Genomic DNA, 23,041 nt, shown 5'->3' on the forward strand with positions numbered 1-23,041 from the left:
AAAAAGACAGTGGAAATATGAAGAAATTTGTAGAATAACTGAAAATCTGAAAAAAAAATACATTTTTTTTCAGCAATGTTTTCGTTTTAACTAAACCACTAATTCTAAGTTAAAAATTTAAGTGTCTCTGGTCAACTTTACTGTTAAGACACCTGCACACGCATCTTGTATGAATACAGCTTCTTCAAATCTGTTTGCTTCCACCGGACACAAAATTATGACGCATAAATTTGACAGTCTTGGGATGCTTCAAGCAACAGAGTGAGGGAGCTACCCCCTCAACATTTCTCTTGAGATTACCAAGAAGAGTTGAAGCACTTCTCTGTTTTCCCTGTAGACTGGCATGATATAAATAAATAACATGAATAAATGTATCTTCTTACCTGGGATAGATCCAGCAGAGTTGAATTTATTCAACTGATTTTAAATAGATTAGTTTTTCTTTCTCATCTCATGGTAGACATAATTGTCAAAGAATCTAGTTGTGAACTTCCAGCTCTTTAAAGTAAAGAGTTTTACCATAGCGTCTCAAACACATTTTGCCAACACTTGGTGTGAGAAAATTTTTCTTCTCTGTTCTTCTAAACAGGAACAAACATGATTTTAAAAAATTGCATATATTCACCTGTACTTTCCTGTCCCTGCCTGTATATAACTAGAATTTAGTAGGCCATATCAGAATATAACAGGCCTCAGCTGTGTATTTACTAGTCTGGAATTTGACACCATAATGGGTATTAAATGTGCACGCTCTTTTCTTCACTGAAAATGTAAAGTTTTTATTAATTAAATAAGAAAGTAATTTTTCATCTGCAGGTGTCAAAGGAGTGTCAAGCCAAATAATAGAATTGATAACATATTTTGGCTGAACTGTCCTTGTCAAAAAATATTTTTTTTAAAAAAACATAATTATCTATATAATATTATTTAATGTTTTAACGAAATGCAACAATGAACTTCAAACAAATTAAAATGACACTTTTTTAAAGTCTATTTTTAGATCTCAAATCCTTTTTCTTTCCTTTCCCCTTCTGGTACAAAATTTTAAACTACAACTCTCATTTTTTGGCTAAAATCAGAAAAAAAAGTCAGTTTTCAAAAGAACAAAAATTCTTGTTCCTTATGACATCACAAGATAATTAAGGCACTTAATAGTATAGGTGTTTACAATATTAGGCCATTATTTCAGAGGTAACCTTGCAGGTTAAGCTCCATAATGAAACACATTTTGAAAAGCACTGCAGTGAGTTAGGCATGTTTGTGCGTCTCGTGCGCTTGAAAATCCAACCCAGCCTGTGTAAATGACTGAAAAGTAAATTGGAATAAATCTACCTATTTCTTATTTTCTTTGCAAAACAGCATCAGTGAGAACGCTACACTCTGGATCCCTCTAACTTCTGCACCATATGTAGACTGGAGGTCTTCAATGGAGGGATGAGACAGCTCGTTCATATTGAGGACAGTGTTAATTGCTCCCATGGTAAAAATCTCGTGGTACTTTGAAACCTTCTTTTTGCCATCTTTTCTCTCAGGTTCGTGATGGAGAAGCTGCCTTTAGAACCCTGGAGAGCACAACAGGAACGGACAAGAGCACGCCAGGGATGCACGGGTGAAAGCTTTGCACAGTTTTTCTCCATAGGCTTATACGAGGGAGGAAGAGAGGTGAAACTGGGAAGTGTGTGCAGCATACAGCATTTTGGATGTATATTTTTGGCTGCTCAAGTGGATAAGTCTGAACTCAAAGGCCACAGGCAGCCAAGGTGCCCAGTCTTTGCTTTTGTGTGGAAGACAGGTCCACACGCTTACTCCCGTTTCTAAACATGTACATTTAGTTTGGGTTGCTTTTTCCAAGCCACTACTTTATTTGCCTTCTCAGCCTCTAACCTCTGAAAAACCCATTTCTTCTGGATTGCTAAAGTGTAAATTCTCAAAATCACTCAGAGGAGCCAGCTCCCAAGAGACAGCTAGAAACAGCTGCTTCCTGCAGCTGGAAGATTTTTCAGTGCCAGTCCAGATCTTGATCAAGTAAAACATTTATGTTCATGAATAGCCAGTTGATTTCCATAGGAAAGTTTGTGCGTTTGGATGCCTCACTGCCTTGGGTCCTATACTAAATGTTAAAATAACAGTCTCTTATTGTAGGTAGGTAGATATCACAGGCTCGTTTCCTTCAAAGACTTATACATATGAGTAATACAACTCATATGGGGGTTACAGCGTCAAGGTTCTTGGCTGACCCTGTGATATGGTATTCATCAAATTTGGGTAAGCATTTCTTTCCGTGACTTTCTTTCAGGCTGTTTGTTTGTTGTGTTGTTTTTGTTTGTTTGTTTTCCTCTGAGAGATGTTATTTACAAATAAAAAGACAAGAAATACATATGGTATACGGGTAACACTGAAATGACACAGAAGAACATTGCTTAAATGAGGTTCCAATGAGAGTAGCTAAGTTTATTTTAAAAATGAAGAATTGTGGGCAATATGTAAGCACTGGGTTTCACCTCATTGTTCCCTCGGACGAAATACGTATTGTCAGGCAAAAAGAGAAAAAAATGGGTTTGTTTTTTTTTTTTAATAAAGCGTTCAAAGTCTGTCATGATTTAGCCCAGCCGGCAACTAAAAGCCAAACAGCCACTTCCTCACCCTCCCCGATCCCTGGGGAATGGGGAAGAGAATTAAAGAGGAAAAGGGAAGGTAACTTGTGTGTTGAGACAAGAACAATTCAATAATAATAATAACAATAATAATTAAAATTAAAATTAAAAAATGATAATAGTAACATATGAAAAATATATATGTATAATGATAATAGTATATCCAGACAAGTGATGCACAGTGTAATTGTTCACCACCCGGTGACCAATGCCTGTGCCATCCCGACACTGCAATCCTGGACAAACAAGAGGCCAGAAAAGAGTGAGAGAGAGAGAGAGAGAGAGAGAGCACTCTGAGAGTCTGAGACACAGCCCCCAGATGAGCAAAAGCCCTTCTTTCTGGTCAGCCCTCACCTATATACTAAGCATATATAAGATATCTTCAGGCACCGCAAATTTAGATGGCTTACCAGAAAACACTAACAATTTTCCTAGCACAAAGGACAAAACGCTTCACCCCACCCACTAAACTTTCTATACAGTATAGTTCCCCAAATGTCTCTGCTTCTGGTAAGCATAAAGTCTAAGTTTAGATTTGTTAAAAATAATGGAAGAGTATGAAGCACTCTACTTTTTTTTAAGAGATGCAGGTGCTAGCCAATAAAATAGGTCTCCAAGGGCACCTTCATTTCTTCATATCTTCACACTTCCTACCTCCTTGTCCTACACTTAAAGAGCAAATTGCTTAAATGTTTTGCTAAGATCTACTCACTTCTGAGATGTTTCAATGAATTTAGTTGATATGGCTTCTTCTTAATCTGATCTATTTTCTTCACACACCTATGGCTTGTTGATTATGGCTTCTTCTTAATCTGATGTATTTTCTTCATACACCTATGGCTTGTTGATTACAACTCATTTCCTTGTACTTGACTCCCCTGAAATAGAGCTCTGTAACAGTGCGTCTCTCATAAGCCAGGTATCAGTAAAAACCAAATTGTGTTATTGTTTTCTGGATAATGATATTTCTGGCTGGTCTGAAATTATCCAGTATTTCGAGCCATAGGGAAATGGTTTGAATGAAATAGGTACATTGACTGGTAGCTGAACTATTTTGTAGAGGACAACTTGGTACAGCAATTCCCTCCAGCCTCCCCACATGGGTTGGACAGTTATAACATGTTCCTCACACTGTTCTCCCATGCTGATGACAGAAGACAACATTGCCCAGGTGTGTTCTGCCCTGAGTTGCAAAAGATCAAGACTAGAAGAGAATGGAGACCTAGGAAGAAAACTTGTTAATTCCTCTCTGCCCCTTCGGCTCAGGCCTTAAGTGCATGATGGCCTCTATGAGTGACAACCACACTGCTAAATTACTTATCCCTTGTGTAAGGTTGAAAAGGATTTTGCCTCGGAGATCTGAAAAAAAGTAAAAATGTATTTCCATTGTAGTCTCCTTCATTTGTCTTGTCATATACCAGTGAGATGTGTTGAAGTTGCCATTTAAATCTACAAGTGCACTTTTTTCAAATACTGTAGCCTCATCATACCTCAATATGCTCATGACTAGTTACCCAGGCCAACATCATTGTAGCTCTCAAGTCCCTTAGCAATGTTTCCTCTATTGAATTACCAAATGCAACAAACTTTGAATTAGGTATTTTCGATGTAAAAAATTAAAGGGAGGGTGCCACAAGTTTTTAATCAGCCTTATCACTCATTTCTGCCTGGTATCCAATGGTTCTGTCTATTGGACACAATCTATACCCAGCACATTATACATATACTAAATTTAAGTTGATGCTTAAAGTGCATTGTTATTCAGCCTTGTGTGTGCAGGATGATGGAAAGTAGGGTAAGAATGAGAAAAAGAGGTATAATTCCCTGTCCTCTCAAATAGTTCCTTGGACAAGTCTTTCTGCCTCTGTACTGTACCTGAAAATCATAGTTGACAATATTATTTTCTCCCTCCTGCATTCAGTCTGTCTAGGATAAATATCTAACTCTACTGTCCAGACTATTAATTCTTACACATTAGAACAAGGAGTCTGGGCCGAAGTTAGTTTTTCTCTGCTACAGTAAAGAAAAATAAATTAATAGTTATTTCAGTATGACCGATGTCATTCCAGTCTCCTCAGATATAGCATAAATCTAAGTCAGTTGGATACTTATTACATCTTTAAGATACGACCTGCCTTTGCCAACCAGTTTAAAGTCTTTCTCAGGTACTCATTATCCCTTGTTTTGATTACTGCATGTTTTTTACCTTGGCAAAAAGGATCATATCCATGCAGAGTGCTGCTGCAAAGAGTACTCTGCCAATGTCCTGTTCTGTCCATAAGGTATGCATCTTCATTATCAGGTGTTTCGTAGTTACACTTACCTTTCCTGTAGTGTTTTGCTGAATACTTGTTGCGGACTACTGATGTCTCAATCTTCGGGGATCACAACCCAGAAGGTCGTTGTGATCTTCCTCGTATATCAGAAGGCTCTAACACCCTCCAAAGGTCCTCGTCACAACCAAAGGCTTCTAACAGAGAGCTTCAAGACGCTGCTCTCCAGGGGCTCCTATCACTCCAGTCTCCAGGAGGGAACTGCCCCACTCCCTCTTGGGAGTGCCCCACCTTTATTCATCCATGAGTCACGTGGTTTCCGGCTGACCAACATGACTCACAGCACCTGTCCTAACAAGGCACAGGTGCTTTCTATTGTAGTAGCCAGGAGCTCCCCCGACAATTCCCCCTTTCTTTTTTGAAAAAAAAAAGGAAAAAAACACCTAATAGCATTTAGGGCTTTTCAATGTTCCAATTCCATTTTTCATCGCCATTTGTCAGATGCCTTGAAACAGAACCGGGGGGGAGTCGTTCTTATGTTTTTCTGTCATACCACGTCGGTGGTGGATATATCCACTGTTCTGATGAGGTTGGATACATCCACCCTGGTTGTTCTGGCTGCTTAATCTGCGGCTGCCGCAACATTCCTTCAGGGGTCTTTTCCGGATTAGTTTGCGGTTGTTGCAGTGTTCCCGCAAAGGGCTTGCCTGGAGTATAAGACATCTGTGCATACTTTCTCTTTCTGCTGCTCCTCGGCCGGCCATTGGATTTGCAGTTTTTTGCGAGATGACCTATTCTCCCGCACTTATAACACTTCAGTTTCTTATTATCTGAGGCCATCAAGGTGGTGGCTAGCGCGGTCATTTCATGTTCCACGGACCCGACCTTAGCACATGCAATGACCATCTCCTCTAGGGAGGGGTCCCCTGGGAGTACTTCAATAGCTCTTCGGCAGTCAGCGTTGGCGTTATCCCTTGCGAGTTGTTTTGTCAACAGGGCCCGTAGATTGCCGTCATAAACTTGTTTTTCTATAGCCCCTTGCAATCTTTCTACAAATTGTAAGAAAGGCTCCTTGATTCCTTGTTTAATTGTGGAATACCTCGCTTGGGGTTTCGCCATTTCTGTGGTCCGCATGAGGGCCTGCATTCCTATTTGTTTGATCTGCCCAAGAATTTGGGGATGCCATTGGGCCTGTACCGCCGGATTACTAAATACCTGACCCGTTCCCATCAGGACATCTGCACCTACGGCATAACATGGGTCACCTTGGGGTAACTGTATATTTTGTAGTGCCTGACGATCAGCCAGCTGCCTCCATGTGCTCATAAAAATGGAGCGTTGTACCGGCTGGAACATAATCTGAGCTAGATGTTGAAAGTCATACGGCACCAATATTTCCAGGTTTAGTAATCGTAATAATTGTGTTACTGCTGGGGAGTTTGGCCCATACTGTGCTACCGCTTTTTGTATGTCTCGTACGACTTTCCATGACCAGCCCAGGTATTGATTGGGCTGGTTAGAACCCGGGAGGGTCAATTCCACAGGGAATACATTTGGCCTTTCCCCTATTTCCATCATGGATAATTTTTCGTTATTGACTGGCAGCCCCAAGACTTGAGCCAAATCCCAATCCCCAGCCTCTATTGCTTTCATTTTTATTTCGTTCCAAAAACGGACCGGGTCACGGCGTTGAACTATTGCTGTAGGGGTTCCCAAGGGGTTTGGATTTAATAAACAGATAGATTCTAGTGATTTTTCCCTTGGTGGAGAAACCGGTGGTAACTCCTTAGCTGAGCTGTCACTTGTCTTGGAGGTTTCTCCTGAAATTTCTTTTGCTACAGGGGGGGTCATAGCCTGATGCAGTATCTCCACTACAGCTGCTAGCTGCTGAGATACTCCTTGGAGCATTGTTACGGCCTGGCGCACTAGTGCTGGCTGCGCCAAATGTACCTGGGCCGGATAACCAGATACCGCGGGATATGAAGTTGCCAAGGGTGGGGCCAATTGCTCGAATGGCGGAGCCGTAGGCATAACGCATCCTGAGGAGGAAGGGGGGGTTGCTGGGGCAAAGGGTGGGGGACGCTCCACTATTTCCTGCAGGGTGGGGTAGAGTCCCTGCATAGTCCCCGCAACTTTATTAATCTCTGTGAACAGCGAGGATACGTCTAACTCGCTGTCCACGCTGTCTGGGGTTAGTCTTCCTTCAGATAGTTCGTTGTTCCCTTCATACCCCTCGCTTGCAGATACATAATCTGTTGATTCCTCTTCCTCCTCTTCTGCTGACCCCTTTTGAATTATATTATCTAGGGCCTCCCATGTATGCAGCAGGTCGGTCCGGCCCTTTTGCTTAACCACAGCTTCATAGAGTAACTTATCCCCCAACCTTTTCCAAAGTTCTAGGTTAAAGGTAAAGGTGAGGTTGACTAGATCTTCATGTCCCGCTGCCCAGTTGAGTAGGTAATATAAATCCTCATTACTTATACTGAGCCCCGCAGCCATTCCTGCAGATTTGAGAAAGGTGAAGGTCTGGCTTTCCTTTACAAAATTCTGACCCATGTTCACTCTCAGCGGCTCACCTTGTTCCAGGTGTCTTGGTCAGTCCGCAGCTCCTGCCACTCTCAAGCTTCGTTCTGCAGTCCCAGTGGTTCCTGTTCCGACGAATCACGTCAGGGTCACCAATTGTTGCGGACTACTGATGTCTCAATCTTCGGGGATCACAACCCAGAAGGTCGTTGTGATCTTCCTCGTATATCAGAAGGCTCTAACACCCTCCAAAGGTCCTCATCACAACCAAAGGCTTCTAACAGAGAGCTTCAAGACGCTGCTCTCCAGGGGCTCCTATCACTCCAGTCTCCAGGAGGGAACTGCCCCACTCCCTCTTGGGAGTGCCCCACCTTTATTCATCCATGAGTCACGTGGTTTCCGGCTGACCAACGTGACTCACAGCACCTGTCCTAACAAGGCACAGGTGCTTTCTATTGTAGTAGCCAGGAGCTCCCCCGACAGCCAGGAACTCCCCCGACAAATACTCAGTAACTCCCCAGGTCTGTAAGTCTTCCCTTTTCGACACGTAGGTTTTAGAAAAGGACCTCGGACATTCCCCTCCAAGCTGCTCCATGCCCTCAGCAGAAATCACCTGAAAACATCCTCAGTTACCTCAGTGTCTTCTTTCAGATTTCTTCGTAAAACAGGGGGATTGGGCTAGATGATCCTTTGAGGTCCCTTCCAATCCCTAACACTCTGTGATTCTGTGTAATTGCCACAATTCCTATGAAAAACTCCGTAATACACCGCTGATGTACTGAGGCTGTCCCCCAGTCATAGCCCTGTGTAGTAGCTTGCTTTCCTCTTGCTTTCTGCCATTAGCCAGTTCACTTCTATTCTCTCTCATGCTGTAACTACTTGGAGGAAAAGAACATTTTTATGTTTAATATGATAGTGGGCTAATCCATGACCACAGCACATAGTGTTACAGTAGTAACAATCACAATAATAGTAATCAAAAGAAGTTTCAAAACAGGTTATTTAAAATACATATATAATTACATATTTATATATTGTATTGTGTAAATATAATACACAACAACATATTAACATGCTTTTATAAAATGCCATATATTTATATATGTATATTTAAATATAGATGTACTTGCATTTTACATTTATACAAAAATAAACATAAATTCAATAACGATAAACATTGAAATGATGCAAAAAAAGACCCCAAGCCACCAGTTCCTGTGAATCTAATCTCAAATGTAACAAACTTTAACAACAAAGACACACCATTAATAAACCTCTCACTATGCAAATACCATGTCACATCCTGGATATGAAACAATGAGAAGATTTCATTCCCATAAATATTTTTCTATTGTACCACAATCTTGTGTAGCTGTGAGCCTCTGTCTTATTTTATTCAACTGAAAAATAGAGTTAGTATATCATTGATTATTTTCTGGAAATACTTGAAGACAAGGAGGTCAATCTTGTGTATTTAAGTAAGCATGTATCCTTTCACTTGATTTTTTTGGTGTTGTTGAAATGTTCTTAGCTGAACAGACTGAAAACAAGCATTTTTTTTTCTCATTGTAAAAAAGAACACAAATAAATCATAGTCTCAGTGTCGGTAATTTGAAAATAGCAGAAAAAATGGATGGGCAGCACTTCTGATGGTGTAAGGCGTTTCAGTGGCAAAGAAACTTCTGTTAAATCAGTTCTCTGTAATATAATATCATGCATATATACAAGTGGACCAAAGTACCAGTGTCTGCCCAGTAAAGCTGCTGTTAATCTCTGACCGAAACATACCTGATAGCAGAACAGAACTATTCATAAAAATTTCCTTCTTTGATAAATGAGACAACTCAGAGCACCTTGAATAACTCTTTTTTCTTTTTTTTTTAATTTTAAAAAAAGCAGGAGACTTTGGGCTGCTCATAAAAAAATTCCCAGTGAGACCCCGGTGCAACTACATCTCTTACGCTCCCCCAGAGTCACGACTCACTTTATGCCCTGGGCAAAGGTTGGTCTGAGTGCAGTTCACATTGCATTATGGAAAATCCTCCAAGGAACACGGCCTTTGGAAAAAAGTGGAAGGCTGAACCACCACTCCCTTGAGTATTTGCAGAGAAGTGTTGTTTAATGATTTATTGAACAATTTCACAATAAAACAATTTACGCTATTTCAGCAAAACAAAAGCACTTCTATACTTGTTATGCCAGATGTACATAGTCCAGCAGATTTTCCTGAACGTAGGTATTGGGGGACTGAGATGTAACTCCGCACAAGTAGGACTGGCAGACATAGGACTGCCCAGTCCTCTGATACAGCTTTAACACTCCGAATTTAGCTATGGTCTTGCTCTGTCCTGCATTACAGCACGTGTAAATGAGGTGAAGGAAAGATGTGCTTATCTCAAGTTCCTCTCCATGAAAGGGACCTGTAGCTAATGTTTAGAGAACAGGAGCAGGACAGGTGCAGAGGTGCTTTTCCTCCCGGATTAGTGAAAACTGCAGTGCAACTATAGTTCTAAAGCCAGAGACTGCTTCCTCGTGACTCTATAATAGTTTCAGTTGAACTTTTCTTTTATTAGTTTCCCAGACATTATTTTGAAGCCATTTGCATTTTTGAATGTTACAACATCATGGGAAAAAATAAATAAATCACAGTATAGCTATGATTTGCATGGAAAATTACTTCCTTCAGTGTTAAATCTTTTTGTTACCTTTGTACGTAAAGATCCACTGGAAACAAATATCTTTTATGCCGTGTAGATATGATTAACGTCTTTTGCAAAGCAAGAATAGAGTAGGGAAGAGGCAACACAAGCAAAAATGCTTGCTGGATTTCTAATGGAAATGTGAGATCTGTGGGATCCCCATAAACCAAACATCTGTGTAAAAGTTTTAAGGTAGGTTTCAGATGGAGACTCACATTTGCAGGAATAAACAGAGGCATTCAAAGAGGTCAGTTTTGGGAATGACAGAGAAAGACACAGTTCCTAGAACTCTGAGAAAGGAAGGTGTCATTGTGCAGAGTGGGAAGCAAGTTTGTAAAAGAAGTGCCATGACTCTTTCTCAGCTTTAAAGCCATTCCTGGTGTCTCTGCAGAATAGCCAGTTGTCTCATATAACTTGCTGTTTATTTGTGTACCTGTGCAAGGCAGACCACACAATGGAGACAAGATGTGGAAGGCATGTGAGGTAAATCCAGGGTGCCTGTGAGTTTTAGGAAGTCACCCGGGTCTTAGTGGGACTTCTGAAACCATAGTATTGGAGTGCAGCCTGCAAATTACTCTTGCTCTGGCAACTCCATAATCCAGAAGATGCTCATTGCCTTTGACCTACGCTGATGTTGAACTCAACGTTTCCATGGGGATCCATCAACTCAGTCTTCTTCCCCAGGCTCACGCCCGGCTCTGGACAATGGCTGTGGCCTGTGACTGCCCAGATGTGGCACTGGGCCAGCCTCAGATAAAACATGAACCTCGGGTGGGTGGAAACCACTCTTAATTCCAAGCCTGAGATGCTCCAGGGGAGTTTGAAATTAAGCAAAACACATCTGCCCATCCCTCATTATTGTTGTTGTTATTGTTGTTATAACCTTTCATTACACTAAGCCACATTTTTGTTCCGCGTTATGAGAATGCGAGAGGCTGGAAATAGTCATTAAAATGCGATAATGTTTAAAATTCCAGCACATTAACACTGACATTTTGCCTTCGAAACAATCTCAGGTAATGAAGGTCAATACAAGCAAACAGTCTGTCTCCGGCCCTTCGTTAGAGGCTTTCTGTGCTTGGACTTCACAGCAGGGGACTGTCAGGCAGAGCGTTTTCCTCTGCGCAGCTTCTCTCCAAGTGCTTGCTGCAGCTGGCTTCAGCATATGGTGGAATATGAAGATATTTTCTGGGGTCCACTGCCTCAATCACTGTTTAATGATTAATTACTGCAGGCTGGTGTCAGGGTGAGACATTCGAGGCTTCAGGCAAAAGTCTTAACTACAGAAAATGACAGCAGGCGGGATTTTGCCAAAAAAGACTAACTTTGCACTGCGAGTTCTAATGATTTGCACTGCCTTTTGATCCATTTGTAAACAGCGAGACGGTAAAAGACTGAAACTATCGGGCAGTAAATGCCAACAATAACAAGAAATTGTTCCCAGAGAGAGTCTTAGGGTGTTTGGTCATGTTGAGAAGATGCTATAACTAGATCTCTTAGAACAAAATAGGAACTTTGGGGCTATCTTCCCTCAGACCATCTCTGAGCCGGAGTGAACTCAACCTCCAACCACCAGAACAAGGAAGATAAATGCTCTCAGAGACAGGGAGTTTGAGGCCCACGGGAGCCATGAGGCCAAGGAACTGAACCTGGAAGTCCCAACTGTCGTGGCTGATAGTCTGGTGGTCACACTGCTCTCTGGGCCAGATCTGGAGCTGGCATCAACCCTGTGGGGAGCTCCTAGATGGCACACAGACTCTCACCAGGCAGAAAGGTGCAGTATCCGCATCAGCAATGCCATCCAGGGCTACGTTAAGGGAGCTGAGATGTAGTCCTATGGTCTACAGGTATGTTAGGGGAGATAGAAAGCTACCTTTGCCTTACCCTGGAGTTCCACACTGCGCACAGCTCCATCAGAGGAGAGATCATGGCCCTTTGAGCCTTAACCTCATGATCATTAACCCTCCCCTCCAGTTATATCAGCCTCAAATTGACACAATGAGGACATAAGGGATCAAAGCTGTTTAAAGGCTTTTGTTCAGTTTTTAGAAACACGTCTTAAAATCTATTAATTTGCTTGTATGACTTTGTGTGTGCATAAAATTTATCCATAAGATACAATTATCTCCCACCTACAAAGATAAGAATTGCACGTGTACCTTAAAAAAGTCTAGGTTAATTTTCTTCAGATTGCTCTTCATTAGAAATGCAAAATCAGTGTAGATGATACAATTCACATTTAGTATCATGTTACAATGGCTTTGTGTTTGTGCCAGCGACTCTACAGAGCAACAGAGAGTTAGATCTTTCATCTGAAGTGCCTTTGTCTTTGATAAAAATGTGAAAAACACTTACTTTGAAGACAGAGCGTTTCACTGCGTATAGCTTGGGATTCCATCTTCCTTGTGCGGTGTCATTACTGAAGCAAAAATCTCACCATCTTCTAGCGAGTGAATGTAGAGCTGATTAGCACTGAAAATGTCTTTGATGATTCGGTGAAAATATTTTTCTTTCCTGAGGAAAAACAATATCCAGTACTGTTGGCTGTTGGAAGCCAGAAAAAGTTTATCTCTTTGGAAAGGGAGAAGAAAAATAAAGAAAAATCACTTTCATTTCTTCTGTAAACATGTTAGATAATTTCTAATGAAGTAAAAAAAAAAAAATCCTGTAAAGTTTATTTGTTGTAGGAAAGGCTATTTTTTGAGGAAACAAAATTGACTCACTCTAGATGAATTGACTGCTTTACAAAAGTATTTTTTTCCATTAATTAAATAAATTTTTCACAGTACATAATCAAAATAGTATTTTTTTCCCTCCAGGTTAAATATTACAAAGTATGGAAAGGACTCAGTCATCTACTAACAAAAAACTAATTTTAGCTGCGTACAATCTTCAGTTCTTTTATTGTTATAGGAAGAGAATGATGCTAAGTGAGAAGCAGTAGAAAATTAAGGGGCAGGTTACCCAGCTTGTACAACTCACAATAAAATGCAACATTATTTGTCAATTTTTAATGTGATTTTTAACTGGTGATGGGTGAACCACAAAAAGTTGAGAGATTGTTTGAATAATTACTAGAAGCATAGACGCTCACTTAAACTTTATCTGAACGTCTAAACTTTGTAGAGTTGGGACTAGCTTAGTGCCACTGTCGGGGTGAAAAAGGATGATGACATAAAATGCCACACTTTGGAAATACGACTTTCAGTTCTCCCATCTGGACTGGAAATACCGTAAAACCAGCACCACCACTTCTCGCTTTTTTTTTCTAATAAAACACACTAGTGAAGACACAAGAATAAAGTTACTCAGCCTCTTAAAATCTCCAGAAAAGCCATGAAATTTTACTAATTTTAAAACATTAATCTAAATTAGTCTGCATACATCTGATTTTAACAGTAAAAGGATTACAATTTGTTGATAAATTAATTAAATGAAGCTTATAGAAACCAGACGCTTTTCTTTTTTTTTAAAAAAAAAGTCAAATAAACCTTCTTTTGCGGATTGAAAATTTCAATCCAACATAATGGTCGGGATCTTAAATATTTTCAGTTAATTTAAGGGAACAAATCCTAGGTGCAAATCCAAGGCCTATTAGGCACAAAAGTACAACTTGTGGTTCAGGGCATTCCTGAGCTGCAGATTGTGGGCCATTAAAAGAGTATTTTAATGAAACATCTGTGTCTGTGTGTTTCACTGGGAAACATCTGAATGTCTGCTATCATGCAGCACAATCACCCCTATGATGAGTGGAGCCAGGAAGTGATCAACAACCCCACTTGGCATGAGATGCCTTACAGGACCTTTTACTCTGCTCTCTAGTCCACTAGCTAGCCAGATAACCTGGTCACAGTGGGGCAAACAACCTCAGAACCAGATGTCAAAGAGACAAAAAGGCATTTCTTTTGATAAAATATCTGAAATATCATTACTGTTTATGGATAGGGTTAGATTTTTCAGGGGAGAGAGGGTTAGGTGGGAGTTTAAGGTGGTCTGGAGCCCCTATGGGTAACACACCGCTGTGAATTCATTCACAGGGTGTTCGCTCTGCCCACAGCCAATGTGAAGCTGCTGACCATGGCAGTGACACGAGGATAAAACTTTATGTAAATAACTTTCAAGATCAGTCTCTCATTATTAGTGCAGACAGTTCTAAAGGCAAAAGTAAACAGTATTTGGCAGCAGGAACTTTAAATGAGAACGTCATTAAGGAATTCAGTCTACAGACCACAAAGTGGTGCACAGCAGACCCAGCTGACTTTTCTTCATCTCTCTTCTTTATTGTCCATTACACACAAAGAAGATATTTTGAGCGAACTACGTGTGTGCCCCCAAGCGAGGACACTTTGAGCAAATCAAAGATTTGTCAAAAGGTTAGTACCAGCTTCTGGCAAATTGTCACCATGGGCGGATGATTTCTTGGATAGAATCTCTACTCGTGTTCTGTGAAACTGCAGAAGAAACAGAGAAGACCCATATGGAGTTTACATCCGCCTTAAAGAGGAAGGGAGGAGTTTGACTAGAAAGTACAGCCCAGATGGAGCTTTGGTACAGAACTGAAAGGCCGGTGCATTCAGGCTTAGCTTGTCTTCATGTTGCAGAATATATAGGTTATCAGTCTAGCCAGGAGCAAAATCTGTGTCCTTGCTACCTGACAGGTGTAACTCCGCCTGCTACCACCTGGACGTTCCTAATACATCAAAAGAAGGACACAAATCAAAACAGTAGTGAACAATGAGTATACAAAAGAATCCTAAACTAAAGTTGCTGTTATTTTGAGTTGGCAGAGCTCATGATTAGCATCATCAGGTGCCATTCAGATTTATGCCAGGCTAGTCTTAAATCTTCAAGTAAAAATTTGAGGGAATCTCAAACATTAAATCATCCACGTTATAGAAAAGAAAAAAAGGTTAATGTGCTGTTGCAATTGCATCCTTGCCGTTGCCTTGTGTTTCAGCTTCTCCACTCCAGAAATCATCTAATAACATTTTAGATGACTTAGGAATGCTTCGTGTTACCTATCTGCCATTTCATAAGAGGACAGGACTCAGAGAGTTGTCATGTCATATCTATTGGCACTGTGATGATGTCTGACATACACTAGGTTGTCTGTTAGGTTTCCAGATGACTGGATATGTTTAGAAACAAAAGGGCAAGAGTGTGATTTTTCCAAGATAAAGACTCCCTAGTAGACTACAAATGGTAGAAATACTTAAAAGATTTAGATGAACAGTAGATTTTTGGATGCCACTCTATGAAAGGATGTATGCAAGATCTCTGATCTCGTTTAGTTGAGCTGGCATATTTATATCTCAAATTTTATGAGGCTTGAGCTTTCAGAGTAGTGGTGTTATGATGAGTTAACACCACTGCTTAGATTGTTCACCAGCCAAATAGCAAAATTTCTTAATGTCATTTTATGGGACTTATAAGACATTAAACTAAATATGATTGCTGCTCCATAAAACAGAACAGTTCTCCATATACTGTATGTATGCAAATACAATATCCTATCTCAGCCTCCAGTGACCATAGTAAGTTATCCTTAGAGTTTAGACTGAATAACTGTTATTGGTTTACATACTGCTATATCTTTTCACATAACTAATAAAGAGGGAAGCTTTTGAAAAAATGAGAATGGTGCCTTATGTGCCTGACCATGCAACTGAGAAGCTTTTCTCTTTCTGCAAGAGTGGTACATTTGTCCAATCGAAACACATTTTCAAAATGCAGAAGAGATGGATTTTCAAAACCAGGCAGGTGGGATATTCAATAAAAAGCCACTGTCACACAAGGCCAGATATTCACATGGATAGATGGACAAAGTAACTAGGGTATCTAGAATGTGCAGACCATACTAATAAAAATAATTTCATGTGGAAGTTTAAACACACTTCCGGTTTAAACAATCTTTTTCCACCAGATATGAGAAGAATGGCTTCCATCATAATTATCTAGTCTGGAAATTTAGCATCAAAGCTTATCGTCCACTCTTGCAAAGGAAATTTTGATCTATGTGGACCCCAGGTTTGTTTCCACAAATACTTTCCTCCTATATCATACAATGAGGGCACCAGCCTTAACACAGAGTCATTACCATAGTCCTATGCTTGATGTTAGATATTGAACATAAAGTAATTGCTATTGTTTCCCAATAAATTCTATTTTGGAATGCATTGAATCTGGAATATTCACCAAATAGTGCTTGAGTTGAATATTATGAGTCTGAGGGCAGAAAGATGCATGAGGTTTTTAAAAGATGGGAGTTTGAATGAAAGAATTTAATCACCTGCATATGAAAATCACCAATTAATGAATGGGTAAGTCAGATAAATTCTGAAAAAAAGTCATGTGTGCAAGTCGAAGTAATAATACAGCTACTGATCTTGGCAGCATTACGGAGGAAGCATTTTTACAAGGTTAAGCTGTCTTTGAACTTTTCTACAATATATTGGGTTCAAACAGACATTTCTTCTGATCAAGTGTATGTGTCTTCTTGGTCCTTTACTTAAAAATATCTCAATTATGACAATTGTAAGGAAAATATTTGTCTCCATTGTATTCTCCACATCACATAAAAAATATCTGAAGATACTAAACCAATTGAATATTGTCCCACATCCCCAGTCTTTTTTAGATTCTCTATCTGAAAATCATCTTAGCCTAGTGGTACTGTTTAGTGGTCATATGCATCTGTAAGTCTGTCTTAAAAGCAAAAAAATATCAGCAATTCAGAGCACAGCATATGAAAATTGAGACTTGCAGAGACTTCATACATCTGCCCTATAGGCTTGTAGAACTGATGTTGAACTGACAAGACTCAATAAAATGTATTTGAGAATTAAAAAAAAAAAAGATGTTAGTTGCCTTTCTTGGTTAGCCTCAGAGAGCTTTATAGAAGATAATGCCTAGTAATAATACAGTAAGAGAAAAAAAAAAAGAAGAAATAGAGAAGAGAGCGCCCTGACAATAGAACAGAGGCTTGTATGGGTTTTTGTTTGCTTTTGTGCAGAGTCTTGATGTTCAAATTCAGGCCAGGTGTGTCATTATTTGAATTTATTTTATGAAGGCTGCTTGGTACTCTAAGTGAAATGGGCTGAAGCACTGAGTATTCTTTCTGGACGTAATGAATATCTATCTATACCAACAGCCTCTGATACGAGCAACAAGGAAACCTTGTGGATAACCCTGTGAGAAAGAAGACCATTTGCTATATATGTGTTACCTCTTATATTTACTTACTGCAACTGTATACCTGTTCTTTCAGAGACTCTAATTTTGTTTTTTCATTAAACTGAAAACAGAATCACACATGCTGGAGAACTGTGTATGGAAAACTGTAGGGATGCATAAGTAAAATTGTCATTAAACTTAGAGAAGGCTGTCTTTATGTTTAGAAGCTAGGCAAACCTGAGCATAGGGGTCAAAAAATTCAGTCCATATGTTCTTTATGCATTGGTATAAAAGTTGAAGTCTTTGATTCAGCTCTTTTCAGTTTTAGTGCTTGATATTCCTGCAAGGAAATTAGTAGGGTTATCTCACTGACTTTGGTAGAAATGGGGTCATTTCCTAAACTCAGTCCCTAAGGCTCTGCTGAAACATAAATGTCACTCTTTTGAGGGAATACTCAATATATTACTTTCCCTGAGGTACATCAGTCTCAGAAGCTGCTTCAATGAAGGCTGATGGAAGCTCAGGAGAAGTTGGTTGATACTTCCTGAACGTCTTCAAGGAGAAAAAACAAGTGGCATTTTACATTCCCCCACTCCTATCACGTTTCCTTTTGGTTAGTTTCTGTGAAATATATGCTATGCTTACTGCACAGCTGTCTGAAATCAATGGTTTAACTGCCTGTAAGAGATTTGGATCAGGAGCTTCACAGGCAACCGTCCCTATGCTGGAAGTTTCAATGTTCAGGGTAATGCTACTTTTGGGTCCATGCAGTCCATTTTAGCTAGATTCTCAAAGGACAGCAGCATTACAGTTCAAATTTTGGTAGATACAAGAACCTAGATTTCCATTTTTTCTTAATTTTAACAGTATTCATTAAGCTCACTCACTTTACAGATCCTAAAAGCTTAGTAGAAATAAGGATGTTTTGGTGTAAATCACGTAAAGAGATGCTAAGCCCTCAAAGCAATGTTTTAATATGTCTGTGCTGCTGATACATGACCAAATGATAAACAGTCTATGTTAAGGACAGTAGATGTGAAAATTAATGATTTGCTTCAATTACTGGTTTCACATAAATAGGATTCAAGTCTCTAGTGTTTTGAGGGTCTGATTTATCTGCTTTACAAACCTTTTCATTTTCTCCCTTTTTAATAAACTATTTGTCACACCTCTTTGTTCTAAATTGAGAGTAAATGTTTTGCTTTATAATCTTAGTTTTTTAACTAAATAAAAGTTGCTGCATAAAGTTTTAATATCATTTAAAAATATGTCCTTGTAGAAGTTGCCATAAATGTCGACATTTTCAGCAGCATGAATTTATGATGACACTGAATTTTTACAGCACTATAAAAGTCCATAGTCATGATGACATCTACAGCTGCCTTTTCACTAAAATATAAGAAACTATATTAAGACACATAGTTCAACATTTTCAGGGATTTTAAGGAAGAAAATGTATACGCTTATGAGTGCCCACAGCAGTCTCAAGATGGAATAGAGGTAACACCCTGTGATTATTTAGCTGCTAAATCTTTTTATATTTATATGGAAATCAGCAGAGGGTTCTTTCGTTCCTCTTTAGTTTTTATTTTCTTCCATTGATCAGCAGAAAAATAGCACCAACAGACCTTCAAAATCAGTTTAAATTGAAGCACTATTTTGCCAGGAAATGGTTACCTAATAACCTGTTTCCTCCCCCCCACCCCATTATGCATTATGCATCTTCTAAGGAGAACGGACTTTTTGCAGAGGTAAAGGTGTGGACCCTAATGAAGGTACATGGATATGGTCCAGCGTCACAGAGGACAAAAACTCAACTCCGTTATATATTGGCTATATCTCAACTATAGGACATGGAAGCACTTCATCTCAGCAACGTATTAGGATACTTTGGGATACAAAGACTCTCCCTATGGCTTGGTTTCGAGGGAAATGAAAACTGCTTTCATGGGCTGGAAACAATAAGACCTACTTTTAATAAAGCTTTGATTTAGGCTGCTGAGAGACAAACACCCTGAGGCTATGATTACTGTATTGGGAACTCACCCTAAAGTCTAGATGTAGCCAGAGCATCTGGTTTTCACTTTGCAAACCAATAAATAGTATCTCAGAGACACCATGAAGAAACAGAAATCTTCATACCTACTGTAGATAAAATAAAAAGGCTGCACTTCTTCATGCAATTCCAGTAAATGTGTGCTTAAACGGGAAATTAAATCCTTTGAAAAATTATATATCTTAACACTGTAAATTCCTCCACCTTGGACAGATAAGTATGATTCATACTGCACCAATAACACCCTTATACTGGAGATGGTGTTTGTATATATGTTCAAGTCCCACCTATGGAAAGTTTTGCGTAAGGAAAGTCTTTGAGATTTCCCTCATCGATACGAATACTTCATTTAAATGAAATATTTCAAAGGCTTGAATATTCCAGTGTTCAGGCTATAGGTAAATTAAATATACCGCTCGATAAGACATTTCCTGATTGGCACAATAGTGAAAGTATGGACCCAACTCCTCCATCAATGCGCACTCAATGTTTCCATTGAATTAAATATGAGTTACATGTACATAGGGACTGAAGCAGTCTGTTTTAATTAGTGTGAAAATGTCAAGTCCCCGTATACAGTGCAAGCCTAAAAACAACAAGGCAGTTAACCCTTTCATTGCTATTGAGCATTATGTACAAGCCAAATTAGAAAAACTCAGAGGAATCAGATGAGTGCGAAATGGCCCAGCGTTTCTACTGGAATGCAACTAGGAAAATAGGTGTCCAAAAAAAAATTCCTCTCAAATGTTTAAGTAAACTAAGGAAAGCCTTTTAAAACTGGTCTGAGTTTAGCCCATCAAATCCATTGTTAAGCAAGTGGTCGGATATTCAATATCAGTGAGAACTTGTTAGTTTTCATTGACCTAGAAAAATCAAATCACTTAGAGTAGTCCATTTCTATGGAAAAAAAAAAGAAATTATTAAGCTTCTCTGAGAATCCCATTGACTTTAATGTTCAAACATTTAATTCAAAACTGAAGCTAAGCATCATACAGAAATACTTTGCTGAATCGAAGCCCGGTTTTCTGACCATGCACTTAAAAGATAAAATTTAAGGTCTCAAGTTTTTTTTAAAAAAGGAATTGTAAGAAAAGTTGTCTCTATCTTACAATACAACTACTCTACAGTGTTGTTAGATGCTCAGTCTAGAAATACTTGATCTATTTTTTTTTTTTTTTTTTTTTTAGAGAAGCCAACTCATACTTTGTTGGCGCGGTAACTATAGCAGTAGGAATCCCTACACAGGTTGTCTCCTGGGTGGATCTCTTTTTTCTGGAGACACTCACTATCTTAAAGCTGCACCACTTCCACAGCTGTCAGTAGTCTTAGCACAAGTTCCTCTTGACTGAAGCTTCTCAGCTTAAGGCACATTTCGGAGTGTCAAAAAAAACTCAGAGTATAGCTCCAGCCTGGTTACAAAAGGAGCTTATCCTCAAATTTTTATAGTTATTCTGCACCAGGAAATTTTAAGCAGCTTTACGTACTAATAATGCCAACATGCAGCCACATAATGTGTAGAAGGAAGATTATTTACTATTCCAGAGCTTCATCTGTGGCGTCCAGATGTCTTCAGAATTAGTTCCATAGTATGAAAATATGGACAGGTATTTTCAGAAGGCTTCTTTAAGATGCAGGAAGACTCTCCCCTTAGTAGGCAACAGAAATTGCTGCCATGATTTTGAAAAAAAAAAAATAAAGGTCCTTAAATGCAGGCTTTTCAGGGAAAAGAACCTAGTTTCCCTTAGTGACTACAGCCTAGGACATCTGGGCCAAAGCAGTAATGACAGTACATGAACTGCAAGAATGGTACAGATGAAAATAGAGAGGATATGGTGATATCTGGACCACAATCACAGCACCAACAGCCAGCCTTTCCACTTGCACGTTCAGCCTCACATAGGTACCCTGCCTCTGTGCAGAGAAACTCCAGAAGAACAGCTCCAACGTATTTAGGGCCTTGTGCCACTCTGCAACCAGAAGAGGTGGTCATTAGTAAGAGAATAACTGGAGCACTGAGTGCTCTCTGAGGAATTGTGGATTTTACATAGAGCTGGCAGTATATACACACATCTGCAGCTAGCATTTATGCATAAAGAATTTCAAATTAATACATTCCATTGGCAAAACCAGACAAAATAAAAGAGTGTATGATGTAGAGTTCATACACACTGTTATTTTTTTCTTGGATCAAACAACTGTCTTCAGATAGCGTAATTAAAAATTACAAACCTTTTAATCACAGTGCAAGTTAGTAAGATATGGACAGACATAATTACATTGCAAAAATTGTCTAGGCTCTGCTAACTCCAATATTAAGATATTTCATGGGAAATGGCAAAAAACAATGTCACATTACTTCTCCAGTTCATTAATAAGCATGTTTTTTGCACACTATTCTTCATGGTGTATTAACTTATGACAGGGGTCAGGGCTACATTAAATTATAGGATAAATTATTATAGTTAACAGTGTTATTTGACAGCTCTTTAGGTATCTGCTGCTCTTAAACTTGTTCTTCATAGAATTATGTTTTTTTAACAGCACAAAAAGAGAAATCTCAAATAATAATGCATTTTACCTTGATTCCCACCTTTTTGTAGCACTTGTCCAGACAGAACAAGTAGAGACCAAAGATAACTGTAAGAAAAGAATAAATCATAATAGATCAGCTCAAATTTAACATTTGCAGACGCTTAAGGCCTATAATACAAAGCACAAGTTTGTTCTTCCTTCCACTTCTTTCAGGTAGCATCTGACCTCAGTTTCTCCAAATTCAGGGGGATTTGAATATACTAAGAATCTGGTCCACAGTTTTGAGCTGTAGTGTTTTGTATGATGACTTAAAAAGGGATCAATTGTTTTCTTGCAAGAGAGTGTGTTGTGTTGTTCAAGAAAAGGTGAGATCCACCAGCGGGTAACAGGTATGTTTGTGTGTTCTATAAGGACATTTTGCTGCTCTATACTTATATTTACAACATTATCTATAGCTTTACACTCATTATGACCTCTTTTGCATCCCCCATCTCTGTAACTAGCACTCCCTCTCCTCCTCTTCCTCACTGCATTTTGTTTACTGCAATCATGGAGACACGAAGACAGAGAAACAGTGCTTTGCAACGCACAGAGCTGGATGGAGAGACACTCCTTTGCCATGCAACACACATGTAACCACCTCCCTGAAATTCTGTCCTTCCGTTCTCACCTGTGCATTTTGCTTGAGTTCTAATGTCAATCATTCCTACTATATCTCTGTCTCTAGGATTCCATTTGACTACTGAAACTGGTTTCTGTGCTTCCTTTCATGCCTCTACGTATAAGACATGTTCTCTGAATAGACTGTCTACTAACTCATGTGCCTCTTTAAGCCAAATCTTAATGTCATTGTAGCCATTATGGCTATATTGAAGGCCCATCTATGATGTCTTTCTTTTTTTAATTTTGTTTGTTGCTGATAACTTCGACTCATGGAGAGTTTTTCTCATGGTAGCTACATTTGTATATGTATTATATGTGTACGGGAGATCATCAGTCTCAGCTGGTGCCTTTGCTAGCTACTACCACTCAAAATTTAAAAATTATTAATAGCCATAGCAAATACAAGTCTAACTGTGGAATCTATGGGTTTCTGTAAAAAATAGGCATCGTTTTAATTATGATAGTGTA

The sequence above is a fragment of the Tauraco erythrolophus genome, chromosome 4, assembly GCF_009769465.1.
Source record: "Tauraco erythrolophus isolate bTauEry1 chromosome 4, bTauEry1.pri, whole genome shotgun sequence".
NCBI lineage: Eukaryota > Metazoa > Chordata > Aves > Musophagiformes > Musophagidae > Tauraco > Tauraco erythrolophus.